At 58.3% G+C, this 8,728-nt stretch overlaps 1 pseudogene; it reads right to left on the bottom strand.

Moving 5' to 3' along the window:
• Positions 1 to 379: 379 nt before the first annotated feature.
• Positions 380 to 8,439, bottom strand: LOC138846733 (cocaine esterase-like; annotated as a pseudogene).
• Between the last annotated feature and the right edge of the window lie 289 nt (positions 8,440 to 8,728).

The raw sequence follows: 8,728 nt of genomic DNA, 5'->3' as shown, positions 1-8,728 counted from the left end.
GGCGCCACTCATGGCAGCCTGCAGGGGTGAAGCCAAGGTGACTCCTGGAGTCCGGGTCCTCTGTGGCCTCTAAGAAATGTGAGATTACAGGTCATGCTGGGAGGAGGAGGAGGGGTCTTAAGGCACCAGGGGTGGGCAACAATGCCCAACGCAGTTCCCTTCTTGTGGGGAGGGCCTGGGGGTGGGAGGACAGGAGAGGGAGGGTGTGGAGAAGGTGGAGGTGGCAAGAAGCAGGAGGGGCCCAGGGCCCAGTGGGTGTTGAGGAAGCAGGGCTGGCACTTGTGTTGCCCAACACAGCTCCAAGGAGGGTGCATGGAATGTGTCTCACACGAGGGACCCAGGGCAGGCTTGGCAATGAACCTTAAGCCGTGTGTTCCCTATAACGGTCTGCTGAGTTGACAGAGGCAGGGAGGATTGAGTGGTCACATTAGAGTGTCTAATGCATCTCTCTGTGGATGTGTGTGAGTGCATCGGGGCCCCACCTGCACTGGAGCCCCTGTCCCCCACCCCCACACAGGCAGCTACAGCTCCGTGTGCTGCTCAGCGTCTCTTAGCTCCTGGACCCTCTGGGGCAGGGTGTGGGTCCAGAACTGGAGCCTGCGGGCCTTCAGGGCCTGGCCCACTGCAGGCTGCACGTTCAGCTGCAGGTATCGCTCGTCCTGGTCGAACACGGGCCAGTGCGGCAGGCCCTCGCTGTTGGGGTTCCTGCAGACAAGACGTCAGGAAGTAGACGTGAGCAGCTCGTGGCCCACCCCAAGGTCACTGGGAGATGGGAAGAGTGTGCCTCTTCCCAGGCCCCTGTGAGTGCTAGTGGGTCCTGCAGCTGGGGTGGGCACTGTCACATGACTTAGGTCCCTGGATGCTGGTGAGGTCCCCCCACAGGAGGGAGGGCAGAGGGTCCCAGGTCCCTGGGTATTTGGGGGGTTGTCTCACCCGTTGCGAGCAAAGTTGGCCCAGTACTTCATCACCCTCCTGCTCAGCAGCTCTTCCTCCTCAGTGAGGGGCACTGCAGAGGTGAGGGGCAGGGTCAGCGTGGGCCACCGCAGTCCTGCTGCCCCATCATGCACCACGCTTACCAGCCCAGGTGGAGCAGACCCTCAGCTGTTCGCCAATGTCTGTGTCTCTCCCTCACTAGTGGGACCAGCCTTTGTCATTTTCATGTCCCAGTCATCCCCTAAGTCATCTGCTCTGGATATTTCTTTACCTGATGGTTGCTTCCCTCTGTCCCTGGGACATTTGTAAGGAAACAGACCTGACTTTGAACCCAAGTGCACCTAGGCTGGACACTCATTCCTGGGAGGGCAGAGGGGGAGGGAGCAGAGGCTGTACCCTGCGGGCTCTCAGACCCAAACCTGGCTCTGCCCTCTGAGCTGTAAGGCTTTGGACCCTGGATCTCATCTAAGCCTCAGGCTTTCATCCCAGTGGGGGTGCAGAGCCCCTCAGAGAGAGCCTGGACCTCATTCTATCCTGTTAATGGAGGAAGATTCACCTTTGCTGCCAAAGAAATGTGATATGAAGACAAAGAGTAGCTCATCGCCATGGTCGGCCCTCACGTGGGGCGGCCTGAGGTCCTTTGTGAAGCTGGGTCGATGCTGGAACTCGTAGAAGTAGACAGGGACGTGGGAACCTGGGGATGAACAAGGAGATGTGTGACCATGGGAAGCACAAATCACTGCCACACTAGGCTGGATCCTGGCAGTATAGCAGAATCCCGGGTGGAGCAGGTGCACTGGGCATGGCCTGGATTAGATCTGGCCTTGCGCTTCCTGTCTATGAGGTTTGGGAACAGCCGTCTCCTCCTAGTTCAATAGAGGCCATATTCATTTCCAGGTTCAGTCATGGGGGTTTAGTGAGTGGAGTGACACCAAGTCCCTTGCACCCCGGGACCCCCTTAAGACATGGATCCAGGCTACGGGAGACCCCTCCCCAAACACACGGCAGAGCCTTGGTTCCCAGATTCCCTGTGTGGGCAGGTGTCTGGGATGCGCTCTGTTGTGGCAGGAGCCTGGGGGCCTCACCAAGTGTTTTGTTGCTTGATGGGTAATCTCCCGCATCGCCTGTCTGTCTCTCTCCTCTTGAGGGTCAATGGCAAGTAGGAGCTGATAGAGAGTCAAGAGTCCCATGTTGGCATGGCTGCGCGTAGAGTTTTGAAGCCCAGAAACCTGCCCACTACATGGGCAATGTGGGCACTCACCTTGGGGATGACCCAGCCATACTCATCGTTGTTGACACCAATGATGCTGGGGACGGGTTGAAAGTCAGGCGAGGCCAGCAGCTCCTCGGGGTGTCTGTGCAGGAAGACTCCGTCCACCACCCCTGGGATGAGCATGAAGGCCTGTGGGGTCACACGGGTCAGGGAGAAAGTTTTGTTGCAGGTATTTTATGCTGCCCTCCTTGTAAATCCCCCAATTTTGGCTCATCCCAGGCTGAGCCCAGGTTGCTCCCTCCCACCATGGGGTCCCCAGCCTGGCATCCAGGACTGAGCCTCCTGTTCCCATCCAGGGCTGGGATGTCAGGAGGCATGGATGGGAGGAAGCTGTCCCGGGGACTATGAGGTGCACACAAGCCCATCACTCCCTCACCCACGTGCACGGGGCCCGACCTGGGTGATGGCCAGCATCTCCTCTTCACTCTTGGCCCGCAACAGCGCACCAGGGTCTCAGAGTCCACCTGGCCACAGCCAGACAGGTTGGCCACCACCTGTAACGGGACCACACAGGGGCTGGCACAGCCATGCTGGAGACTGGGGGTTGCCCACGGCCCCATTGAAGGCAGATGTACCCCAAATCACACAGGGTGTGGTGTGTGCACGGCTGCAGTGGAAGCTGATTGTTGCTCCTGCCCCATGACTTGGCACCGCCCAGCCGCAGTGGGCAGCACCTGCTGTGCTGGTTGCTGACAACATGGGGCTCAGGCGGGCAGAGTGGCAGAGCCAAGAATCACCTCTGTTACCACTGGGGCTCAGATGGCACATTCTGACCCCAGAACTCCTCAGCAGTTCGCAGATAGGCTCAGTGCCTGTGTACCCAATGGTCCTCATAGTGACCACTTCAGCAAGACTAAGAGAGGCAGGAGCAGCAGTGCTGGCTGGGCAGGGAGGACACTCACTGTGGAGACCACCTCAGACGAGCTGGTGATGAGGCCGGGCATCAGGGCCACCCCACTCTCCATGATGGCTCCGTGGAAGAGACCTTGAGACATGGGTGACAGCACATGGGAGGACACACTTGTGCCACCCGCAGACACGCCGAAAATGGTGACCCGCCCAGGGTTGCCTGCAAAGTGGGCAATATTCTGCTGGACCCAGCGCAGCGCGGCCACTTGGTCCAGGTAGCCCCAGTTGCCGGTGGCATGCTGGTCTCCAGTGCTGAGAAGTGGCAGGGACAGGGATCACAGGGCTGTCCTGGTGCCACACTTCCCGTAGGGCCCACCCCAGCCCAGGTCTCACCTGAAGAAGCCCAGGACTCCCAGGCAGTACTGGATGGTGACCACCACCACGTCCTCAAATGCCGCCAGGGCAGAACCGTCATACATGGAAGCCATGCCCATAGTCAGGCCGCCACCGTGGATCCACACGATCACCTGGGGGTGAAGGATGGACCTTGTGGCTCCCCCCAGCCTAAAGCCTGCTTATCCCCTTCTTGGTCTAACCAGTGCCTGTTGTCTGTGCAGGTGCCCAGCACACTGAACTCCACCCAGACAGCAGGATCTGGGCCATGATCCAGGGTCCCAGTGCCAGCAGGAAGGCCAGACCTCCCATCCTTGGAGTTCTAGCCCTTGTTTCAGAGCTTGGCTGCGTCAATTCCAGAACCTGCAGTGAGGTGGAAAGCTAAGGGCTGAGTCTTGGTCCTTCCACATGGATGTCATTCAAAGTGCCCTCCCTCCCCATGGGCTGCCCAAGCGTCCATGGCTGATTTCCTGTGTGACCTCCAAGGTCAGCCCTCACCACACAGCAGAGTGAGTCTCCTGGGTAAGAGGATGATGGCAGTGTCCTGAGGCCATCCAGGACCCACTCATTCTGACCTCTGACAGCAGCCAGGCCCCTGGGACCCCACGCCCAGGCCTCAGCTGGCCACCGTGGGGGAGCAGCTCTTTTTGGCTCTGAGAGTGAGAGGATATGGACAGGGTGTGCTCACAAGAAGGCCCGTGCAGGGTTTCTCTTTTCTCATCTTCTAGCAGAAGGCAATGCCCTCCCACCCCAGCTGACCGTGCCCCACACTCACAGGCAGGTCAGAGCCCTCACGGGCATGTGCAGGCGAGTAGATGTTGAGGTACAGGCAGTCCTCGGACATGGGGATTGAAGATGGGGTGATGTTCACCTGCAGAACATCTTGACCCATCATAGCCAAGTTCTGCAGACACCTGGAGCCACACAAGGCAGGATGCTAGTCCAGGGCTCTGCTGTGGCCCACACCAGACCCTCCCCATCCCCTGCCTCCTGCAACGCTGCTCACTCATGGTCCTACTCTACGCCCTTCCCACCATGATACACCTCTTAGACTCTGGGCAAGTCGGGATGGCGCCGACATCCAGGGAGCCTCAGGTGTGTGAGGGACTTGGGCACCACTTCCTGACTCTCAGGAGACTTGTGGGAGGTCGTGACTGCAGTGACACTCAGTGGAGGTGACATCAGTGCTGGATGCCCAGACCCAGCCATGCCCGGAGCAGGCCAGCCTCCCACACACACCGCCTGGGTGGACAGATGGCGTTTCTCCAGGAAGGCCAGGTGGGCTTCTGTGGCCTTAATTCTAGACTCACTGGGAACCTCATCACTCCCACACTCTCAGTCGTAAGGACAGACAAATGTCCCTTGGCTAATATCCTTTGGCTCAGTGACCATGGCAGCCACCAATGTTCCCTTGTCAGGGACCTGCAGGGTTTGCTGCTGGAAGTCAGGGAGAGCAGGGACTCCTACAGATGTCATGGAGCCAAGCTGGACCTCACCCAGAGCCAGCGCCCCTGGCTGCACAGAACCTGTGGCGAAAGTGAACGAGGGGAGGTGGGTCTCTGCTTCTCTCTGCAGCACCTGGAGCTCACGCCCTCTGAGTGTCAAGTCCTGGGCAGGAGCCTGGCGGCAGCCAGGAGCCTCCTGAGCCTTCGCAGGCTTGCTGGAAACCTGCACATGGCAATCCTGCACACAGGAGGATCGTGGCTTTCAGGTGTGAGTTAAAGGACAGCTGGGCCTGGCCCACTGCTCAAAGGATCTCCTCCCCCCACCCCAGGGCCAGAGCTTCCCTGTGCCCTGGGAGGGCTTACATGGCTGGGTGGGAAGTCCCGTCCCTCACTCCACTCCAAGCTTCAGCAGGTTCAGGAGGTGCAAAGCGCAGCGGCCCCAGAGGTGGCTTGGCAAAGGGAATTCCCAGGAAGGTGTGGACGCCCGCATCGGTGCCTTCCACGTGGACCAGGCTCCCGCGCACCTGCCCCGTGTGCGTGTTCCGGATGGGGCTGGCAGAGTCCTGGCCTGGGGGCAGAGAGGTGTCAGGTGGGGGCTCCCCATGAGCTGCCCTCCCACACTGCTGCTGTGGCCTCTCCTTGGCATCGACACCTCGGACTTGCCAAGGACTTGGACCTACAAACAGATTTCCTGCAAGTGCCTTATGATTCCACTCAAATGACCGTCCAGAAATAGCGTTTCCATAGTGATAGGAAGCAGAGCCGTGTGTTTCTGATGCTGAGGCCAGGATTGCACCGAGTGGAAGAACTGACAGAGTGATCTCTGTGAATGGAATAAACAGCCATGGAAGTGCACAGTGGACATTGTGCAAGGCGCTGGGAACCTTGCTGGCCCCTGAGCAGGAGGCCCTAGGCTGGGTGGACAGAAGCCCACGATACCAGTCACCTTTTCCCACTCATGGTTTTTAATTACATTCTTCCTCTATGTGGGCTCAGGAACCATAGAAGCAACGAACTTTTCAGACCGAAAATATTCAGGAAATATATTGTGTGTCTGTGCTCAGTATTACAGACTTTTCTCTCACTCTTCCTGACACTGATAGAACAGTTACTCACCCAGCACTTGCGTTGTGTGGTAGAACTCATCTGGGGGTGATTTAACGTGTGCCAGAGAACTGTGGCACATACACGCACACACGATGCGGCTTTCCGCAAAGAACTCGAGCGTCCCAGTTTTGGAACAGGCGCTCTGAAATTTAGGAATAGACTCCCAGTTCAGGAATAGACTCCCAGTTTAGGAATAGACTCCCAGTTCAGGAATAGACTCCCAGTTTAGGAATAGACTCCCAGTTTAGGAATAGACTCCCAGTTTAGGAATAGACTCCCAGTTCAGGAATAGACTCCCAGTTTAGGAATAGACTCCCAGTTTAGGAATGGCCTGCAGCCTGCTGGAGGACCAGCAGAACGCACCCCTCATCTGATGCACCCTGTGGCTGATCTCAGACACACCCCCCTGTGGCCAAATCAGACTTTATTATTGGTGTGGCTGGGCCAGGGAGTTAAGAGTCTTTGCTTCAAACTCCCCTTCCTCTGGCTCACGGAAGGGGCTTTTATACACAACACAGAGCATAAGCTGGGAAATGGGGTGGGGGGAGTCTGAGCTCTAGGTAGTGTCCTTAGCATTCATCTCCCTGAGCTGTGGCTCTCTATGGGCAGATTTGTACCTGGATTTCAGACATGCACACACCCTGTGTCCTTTCATTGTCAACCTGGTGACTGTTCCGTTCTGAGTGGTCATCTACATTGTTTGCCCTAAGATTTATTTATGTGTTTGTGTGAAAGGCCGAGCTACTTACAGAGAGAGGGAGGAAGGAAGAGAGAGACAGAGATCTTGCACCCACAGGTTTACTCCCCAAAGGGCCACAATGGCTGGGGCTGGGCCAGACCAAAGCCAGGAGCCTGCAACTCCATCCAGGTCTCCCAAGCACTTGGACCATGTCCCTCAGCTTTCCCAGGGGCGTCAGCAGGGAGCAGGATCGGAAGTGGAACAGTCAGGACTCAAACCTGCGCTCACGTGGGATGCCAGCTTCGCAGGTGGCAGCTTAACCCTCTGGGCTTCCACGCTGCCCCCTCGATTCTTTCTTTAAGGAATAAGACTTTTGCAGGAATAAAAAGCAACTTACTCATTAGAATACGGCCAGGGGATTTATTTTTGTGTTCTTAGCGGGGGAGTGGACATGGGGCTCCTCCAGGGAGAAACTGGGCCTTTTTTTTTATCTTTGGGAGACTCTGTGACAACACCAAGAGACAACTGGATTCTTTCCGAGTATGAGACCAACAGGAAATACCGTTTGAGCCACTGGGGCTGGAGTTCCGGCCCCGCAGCTAACCTGCCGCCGGTCACACCAGCATCCCGCATCAGAGTGCCTGTTGGATCCCAGCTGTTCTGCTTCTGATGCAGCTCCCTGCTCATGAGCCTGAGAAGGCAGTGGAAGCTGGCCCAGGTCCTCGGGCCTGATTCCTGGTGTCCACAGGGCCCATCCCCAAGTGTAGCAGCCATCTAGGGAGTGAACCGGCAGATGGAACCGCATTTGCTCTCTGGTCTCCCTCTCTCAGTCAATTTTCAAATAAGTAAATATTTAAAAATCGATAAATGAATAAAAATGGCAACTGCATGGCCGGACTGAGCTTCCTGCCAGGCTCAGACATCCTTGAGAGTCTGGGCAAAGGGCGGGGAATGGTGGAATTCCAGCTGGGTTGGGCACAGGGGAGGGTGAGTGTGGAGCCCCTGGGCAGAGTAGATTGGACAGGGTGGGGGAGAAGACCTGTCAACCTAGAGCATCCAGGGTCGGACACCCAGGCCCCATCTCACCTGGGTGAGCTCTGGGAAGGTCAGGGAGGGCCCGGGCAGGCACAGAGACCCTGGTCTTTGCCTTCAAAGGAAGCCTCTGGCCCCAGGGCAGCCCCGTGGGCTGAGGGGCCCTGTGGCCTCTGAGATCAGCCGGGGCCCCCATGTTCCCTGCTATTAACCTGCAGAGGGGACCAGGTGCCTCTGGTCAAGAGCACCCCAGAGTGTCCCTGGCAACAGGAAGATGTCGCTAACTGTTCTCAGGACTGCGGGCGGCGGCGCCATACACACAGGATGGGAATGCCCGGACCCCTCAACGCAAGCCGCCCTCTTAGAGCCCCTCCTGTTAGGCGCACTCCTAGGTGTCTGGGGCCTCGGGCAGCCCTGACCCTCTCCAAGCCTCAGGGACCCACCCTGGGTGCGCGAGTCTCCGTGCTGTCACCTCTGCCTGCTCCACCAGCCCTGGTGTTGTCCTCCCAGGGCCGCAGGCTCTAACTGTGGGATTGTGCAGATCTGACCCGGGTCCTTGTCGCCCACCGCGGGAGCCTCACCATGGGCTGGGACAAGGAGGAGCAGCAGGAGCCAGCAGACCAGGGCGCTGAGCCGCGCGTCCATTTGGTGCGTCCCCATGGTCCGAGGCAGGTCCACGAGTGCACTGCTGTGGCCACCAGGCTGTGCTGGGCGCTCCAGGGGTGGATCAGGGCCTCATCCAACCTGTCCAAATGGGAGTTTGGTCTGGGCGGAGAGCAGGCAGGGCAAGCCCAGGGGCGGGGCTTGGCAGCCAGGCTAAAGTGGGACTGAGCAGGCAGAAGCCAACACACAGGTGAGGAATGGCCTCCTCCCCTCTATCAGGCCCCTGCGTGGTGTGCCGGGACCCTCCCCTCTGTCCTGGGGTTCCTGTGCTCACTGTTCTGGCAGCTGTGGCCCAGGAGGTGGAGAGCAGGGAGCAATGGGCTGTGACTGCAAACACCGGGAGAGTCGGGGGCA

The sequence above is a fragment of the Oryctolagus cuniculus genome, chromosome 18 (genome assembly GCF_964237555.1).
Source record: "Oryctolagus cuniculus chromosome 18, mOryCun1.1, whole genome shotgun sequence".
NCBI lineage: Eukaryota > Metazoa > Chordata > Mammalia > Lagomorpha > Leporidae > Oryctolagus > Oryctolagus cuniculus.
Note: the sequence above shows the minus strand (reverse complement) of the source record. Positions and strands in the feature narration are given on the sequence as shown.